This window comes from Austrofundulus limnaeus, unplaced genomic scaffold (assembly GCF_001266775.1).
Source record: "Austrofundulus limnaeus strain Quisiro unplaced genomic scaffold, Austrofundulus_limnaeus-1.0 Scaffold104, whole genome shotgun sequence".
NCBI classification, from domain to species: Eukaryota; Metazoa; Chordata; class Actinopteri; order Cyprinodontiformes; family Rivulidae; genus Austrofundulus; species Austrofundulus limnaeus.
In genome coordinates, this window is record NW_013952506.1 from 1,002,752 (window position 1) to 1,009,461 (window position 6,710).

Here is a 6,710-nt window from a genome sequence, read left to right on the forward strand (position 1 = left end):
ATATTATTATTAATAGTTTTTTATGATTTCTACATCGTTAGTCCTTTTTTCTGCTCTGTTGTCAATGGTTATTTTTTTCCTTGTGCTTAGTCAATAAAAGTAACATTCTCTGACTTCCACAATGTTTTCTCTTCATTTCTTTGAGTGTCCCTGGAAGCCAACAAGTTGCACTTTGTAATGACCTTATTATTGTATCATGTTTTTGATCTGAGTTTGTTTTACAGAATGAAATGTCTGAATGAGTGCTCATCCAAGACTGGTGATTCCATACTTTTTGCCAGGGGTTGTATAAGGTATTGCATTCCAAAGAAATGTGAAAGAGGTGTGTGCATGTATTTGTGTCTGTTCGCAAAATATGTCATGAATCACAAGCTAGATTTACAGGAATTAGTACAAGTTATTAGGTTTTCAAACCAATTTAATTCAAGATGGCCAGCACAGCTAGCTGTACAAAACACAACAATAACCATTTCAGTTGAATTTACAGATACTAAAGGGGGAAAATAGTTAAAAATTCACATTTTTAGTTGTTRAATACACTTTGCTGTGTTGCAGAAAAGTTTAATTTAATTTCTCTTGGTGCTCCGTAGGTTCTGTTTGGGTCATATTTTTCAGTCTGTTCAGTTCTTCTATTCCCCGTTACATTTTCTGCACAGTTACATCAGAGTATTTAAAGTAGAACCACTAAACAAGGTCATGGAGTTCCAGCTTACCAATTTCATGAATCCACAGCTCTGCAGGATTGTCATCTTTATTCTCCTCTTGCTCTCAGTCAGACTCTGGCTGGATGGACACGTCTTCCATTGTTGACATCTTTTAATTGATTTGTAAATAAAAAGTTTCTGTGCAGCTCAATATTTTTATCTATGAACAACAAAAAACTGAGCGRAGTGAACAATGATCATTGGGACTGATACCTGGAGAGGGGCAGGGAGTGAAAGTGCCTCATTTGCATTTAAAGACACAGAACCAAAATGAGTTATTGTCAGACACACCTCAGAACACGGGAGAGAGAGAGGGCTTGTGGAGCTACAGTAACCAGGTATTCAGATTAAAGCATTGCAGTTCCACTTTATATAAACCCCAACTGTAGGACTTTAAAACACATCTCCCATTTAAGCTAAATTTTGGAGTCTTTGTAGCTGGGAGTCACGCACAGCACACACTATTACATTACACAGGAGCTTTTAATAAAACTTCAGCATCAACTGCTGGGGTTAACCTGTCATTTTTCCTAAAAGTAAATTTTAAACCCAGAGCTGTAACTCTGAAACCAGGAAGACTCATGGACACACAGAGTAAATTGTAAGTGATTTATTTACAATAATACAGTGCATTAAGTGGGCCGGTACACACCAGTACACAGTACCACCACTTGTCAATTTTACCCCTCAGAGTACCAGAACTTATTTCCTGAGTCCGATACGTTCCAGAACTGTTATAAAGCCTGCGTTTCCCATTTCCCTCTGCTCCCTGTACATGAAGCTCTGAACCATGCAGGCTGAGAAAGAAAAAATAAAATAATTAAAGGAGCACGCGTGGTCGCTCTTGGCCTGCAGCGTGGTCTTCTCGCACACAGACTGAGTTTATGAACAGAAAAGCACAACACATAATGGAAAAATAAGATGAAAAAATTCATGAAAACAGGGAATCTGGTGCTAAACAGTAAAAATTCAAGAGTTTGCGTGGCAGACCAGTTGAAACACGAGGATGATGAGGTGTTACTGGTGAGTGAGATACTGGTAAACATGAACACAATATAAACAGCCAGGAGGCAAACTAATAATGTGAGAGAAACTAACAAGGACTCATTAAATGAAGAAAAGAAAACTAAACAGAAATACATGAAGAACAAAATGCAAGAATAAACTAAGAAACTAAATAATGAACAAACCAGTAGGTCTTTGGCAAGACCTTTTGAGCAATAATTCAGGAGACAAACAGCAAAATACAGGATCTGAATAGAAATAAAAACACAGATCATGATAGGAAACATATTCAGGAAGGGAAAATCAACAATAAACTATGAAAATAAACATTAAGGATAAAACTTAAATGGAAGAAAATATGAAGCTGGATTGACCCACAAGCACAGGAGATAGAGTACCCAATAATTTTACTCAGGTAAGAATACCACTACTTAATAATATTTTTTCTCAAATAAAAGAAGTATCTCTCCAAGAAATTACTCAAGTAAGAGTTAAAAAAGTATTTGATAAAGACTACCCAAGAACTCACTAATTGAGCAGAAACATCTGATTTACTATTTAGAAATGATGTCATCAGACAGACAAAAGCATAAAGTTATGTTCAAGTTTAGTATTTCAAAGACTAAAATGAAAAAATATATACCAACAATTGTCATATTTACAAAATAACAAATTAAGGCAAAATTAGCACTTATCCAAAAATGTGCAAAATTATAAAACATTAATCTAATTCAGAAAGCAATGTATATGTATGCTAGAACAGGATAAATAGTGACAGAATTTACTTTATGTCTTTCATTTTCAAATGTGTCAGCAGCTCAGCAGATAGAAACTAACATCAGATCAACAAAGCTTGTGTTGTCATTTGAACAAATTCTGTCAGGTGCAGATTAGATTAAAACATGTTTGTTCTTCATTAAGTGAAGTATAGCCTGTAGAGTATCCATTTTATTCAATTTAACATAGTGATACATCATAGTAATACTGTATTACTCAAGTGAAATTAAAAAGAATGATTCAATAACACTACTTCTAAATTTACATTTATTCCCAAAAAGTTACTGAATATGTAACTGAATAAAAAAATTAGGTGCTATGAGCTCCAAGACACTTAGACAACAAAAACAGTGATGAATTTGACTCTTGTGTATTTGATTTAGAACTGGTTTTGTTCTTTGTCATTTTTGTGCAATAAAACTATTTATCGATATAAAAACATTACATATGTCTCTATGGCATATTTATATGATATTATGGGAGTACCAGCACTTATTTTTTTCCACTTAAAGCACTGCGTGAACAGGAGTGCAGGAGCATCTTCAGGAAATAGAAGATGGTTGGTATAGTTCTTTTATAGACAGACTCTGCTAAGTTAAGAGTTGTTTTTCTTGTTACTGCAGTCTGTGTTGTTTGGTAGACACTGAGAGGAGGACAGAGGGTTACAGGTTCAGGTGGACGATAGAGAAAACTAGGTAAGTAGATGAATAACCAAAGGAGAGTGACAGGTCGGACAGAGGAAAACTGAGTCGCTGATGTTTGGTTCTTGTTTTGTTTATAGATTCGATCTCCACTGCAGGGGGATCCAGGAAACATCGGTTCCAGATAGAAGGCGAGGAGGCACGAGAAGACTTAGGAGCTTGAAGGATTAAAACTACGATGATCACAGAGAGAACACAAAGKTTAGGTCAGTTCACAAAGAGAGTTTTTACTAAGGCTGTGGATTGAATCAACATTGTGTAATAAACACTCATTTCAKCTGCTTGTATCCAGGAACTAGTTCTTTCTGTCATCCGGCTTACATTGTATTTCACATTGATTTAACATGTTTGTGTGCAATAATTTTTAAGAAATGTATTATTATGATAAGCAAAGAAAATATCAGGAACTGCCTGCGAACACACAATGCTAATGCCATTAGTCTATAACTGATGTAAGAAGGCTTGTTAATGTGCTACATTTAGCTGGTAACTCAAAGCACTGTTTCCACAGTATAATAGCCTCAGAGACCATGTGATTGAATTTTTGTACCATAAATCTTGCAGTCACTCAACTATCAATAGTATGTAATTTTACACTCGTGTTGCAAAAAATAAAGCGAATCCACACCAGCAAAATAATGAAGGTTCATATTTACGTTGCTGTATTGTGTTGAAGTGTGACCTGTCACACGTGACCCTGACAGCGAGCCTCACCACTCCCACATATTCATACTTTCAGATCCTGTTCCAGTCATTCAAAAGTAAAAGAACTGTTGCAGTTCACACACATATTTGAAATACAGTATAATCCAATACAATGCAAAGTGATTGACAGCTAATATCACCTAAACACCCGTTAAACTGATACATGAAACTAAAGCTGTTTTTTTTCCTGTTTGTTTTGCTGATGTACCTTCAGGCTCCAACATCTTGTTGTTTGACACTTGATTGTCATATATTAAAAGTAAAGGATTGTTAAAAACCCACAGCTGCTCCGACTAATTTTCAGATCTTCAAACAAGTCTTATTACCAGCCCCTTCAGCCAGAGAGACATGACCCAACAGAGAAGCATTAACCTGAAGCAACAGCACCTAAATTATAAGCCGTCCTCCGTCGGCCGTATATCACAGGACACTTGAGAAAATGTTCACTTCCCCTCTCAGAGAAGTTGTGCCCACAGCATCCTGTAATTGTCAGCAGTTTCTCAGTGAAATGCCTGCAGGGTGGGGAGGTAATCGCGTGCAGATTGACAGGTGCGCTTAGTGTTGTATCATACGGCTCGCTCTTCAATCCCAGCTCAGCAGAGCTGTTGACTCACACGCATATTCATTTCTCCACCCTCCACTGCACAACGCTGCCGCTAACAAACAACTTAACACACTGCGGAATGTGGCTCAACGCCGAGGCAGAAGGAGAACAGGTCCCAATAAACCACAAAGTGCTGCAGGGCTTCAGGGCGCCAGCACCTCATCCAACAGTCACTATTATTGTTATTATTATTATCATTCCTTCTTTTTTGCACTATCGTTTCTCTGATGTCTGGCTGTTGCCAAAACAACAGCTCGTTATCTGAGGAGAGATCAGCATGTGCTAGCAGACGGTTTGCCCTGCTGAATTCCTACGGCAGATTTCACATCTGAGTGAATCTCTAAAGTGCAGAAGGTGTGAGCATTCCTTCACAGGCCAACAAGGGATGGAAAGATTACCTTGTGAATGAGGGTCGGAAACCAGATCAAGATTTTTCAGATAAGGATTACCTGGAAACCAAAGGTCATGCAAACAAAAAAAAGTCCTCTGCAATCTCTTCTTTATTTACTTTATCCTTCTGTAACAACTCTCAGACAGCAGACAGGCTTTTCTTTGATATGACCTCTGATAACAATAATCCAGGATCTTGTTACACCTCTTTAGGCTCTTTAGGACCTAATTGTTACCTGTCACAGGGTGAGAATCCTCTTCTGTTTTTTTTACAAGGCATATATTTGAGAACGTCAGTTTTATTTGCAAAGCAAGTCATCAGCCTGACAGAGTGGATACTGTAACTACATGTTGTAAATGTATCTCAACAGAATTTACCATAAATTTTGGGCCGGCTGTCAACGTAGGCTGCAAAATAATGTGCATGGACAAAAATACAATTTCATAAGTCATGAGCTAGTGGTGTCCCAGTACCAGCATTTTGTTTACAAGTACTCATTCTAAATGCCCCAGTACTCGAGGCCGATACCAACACCAGTTTAGATGAAGGAAAAACTTATTTGTTATTTATTTAATAATGTTGGGACAGTACATATCAGGGCTATTCAACTAAATTGCTCTGGGGGACACAGTAAATGCAGGCCAACAGCAGAGGGCCGAACATCCAGCAATAAAAGTCATTATCAAAATAAACCAAGTATATTGTTGAAAAGATTTTCTGAATTAATTACATTTTTGCCTTAGTTGTTACAAAGGAGTGAGGTTAGTATATTTAAAATGGATAAATGTAGTATAAAAATATTGTTACTATGCCCATGTTTAGTTGACCTGATACAGATGTTTATCATCCAGAAATAGTAGTGGGCACAGGTCTCTGCTACTGTTATTTTGTTGGTCAAAAGCTGAAAAGTTTGGGAACCACTGCACTTTGGTTCCCAAAGTTGGGCTTGGGACCCAATTATGGGTCATGAAGCACCTTGGATAATCTCCAGAAATCAATTTAAAGGGTAATAAAATAATTGATGATGTAATATTTCCCTATAATTATTACAAAAACACAAAATAAGTATAAATAAGTATTTATATTTGTGTACAAACTGTTTAGATCGTCAAAAGGCCTGTGTTTTTAGGGTTATTAATGAAGTTTGTGTACTCAGACCAGTAATATTTGGGGTCACAAGTTTTTGCCATGAATATTTTGTGGGTCAGAAGATAAAAAGTTTGGGAACCACTGCTATAAGGCACACCAAAGATATGTTAAACAGCATTACTTCTTGCACCGTAGCATTACAGAGGCGTTAAGAAAAACAGAAGTTACATTTTAAAGTGCAAATTAACATAATCTACACTGACTGGTTGTAGACTTAAAAACATTTTAAGAACAGTAAAACAGGAAGTAACGAGCAATATCAGAGTGAAGGAAGTCTCAGCGGAAAAATACACCTTGTGGGTCACAACACTTTTGTGTGAATGTGCACAAGGCAGAGAGTTTTTATTGGAATATATTGTACAAAATATGCCTTAAAGTACAAAGAACAGAAAGCAGCAAATATTAAAAAAAAAATCCAATAAAATTATGAAGCAGCAGCTGTTATCAGCATGCACGCCAACTCCTGATCATTACATGCTGCATTCACACACGAAATCAATCTGCAATTTTCCAGAGTTATTACTTGCTAACTGGTTTGGTAAACAAGACATTTGAAGTGAATGTTGTAGACATTTGCTCTCTYGTATACAGTCGTTCTGGAAAATGTCAGCGCTCTTTCTGAACTGATGCGTTTGAGGAAAAAAAAAAAGAACCTAAAAGCTGACATCAAGGGG

The 6,710-nt window shown here is 36.9% G+C and overlaps 1 long non-coding RNA gene across 1 annotated transcript; it reads left to right on the forward strand.

Moving 5' to 3' along the window:
- The first annotated feature begins 253 nt into the window (after positions 1-253).
- LOC106521198 (uncharacterized) lies at positions 254-3,474 on the forward strand. Its single transcript, XR_001310641.1, has 2 exons — positions 254-293; positions 3,110-3,474. It is a non-coding gene; the product is annotated as an uncharacterized LOC106521198 (long non-coding RNA).
- Positions 3,475-6,710: the final 3,236 nt, after the last annotated feature.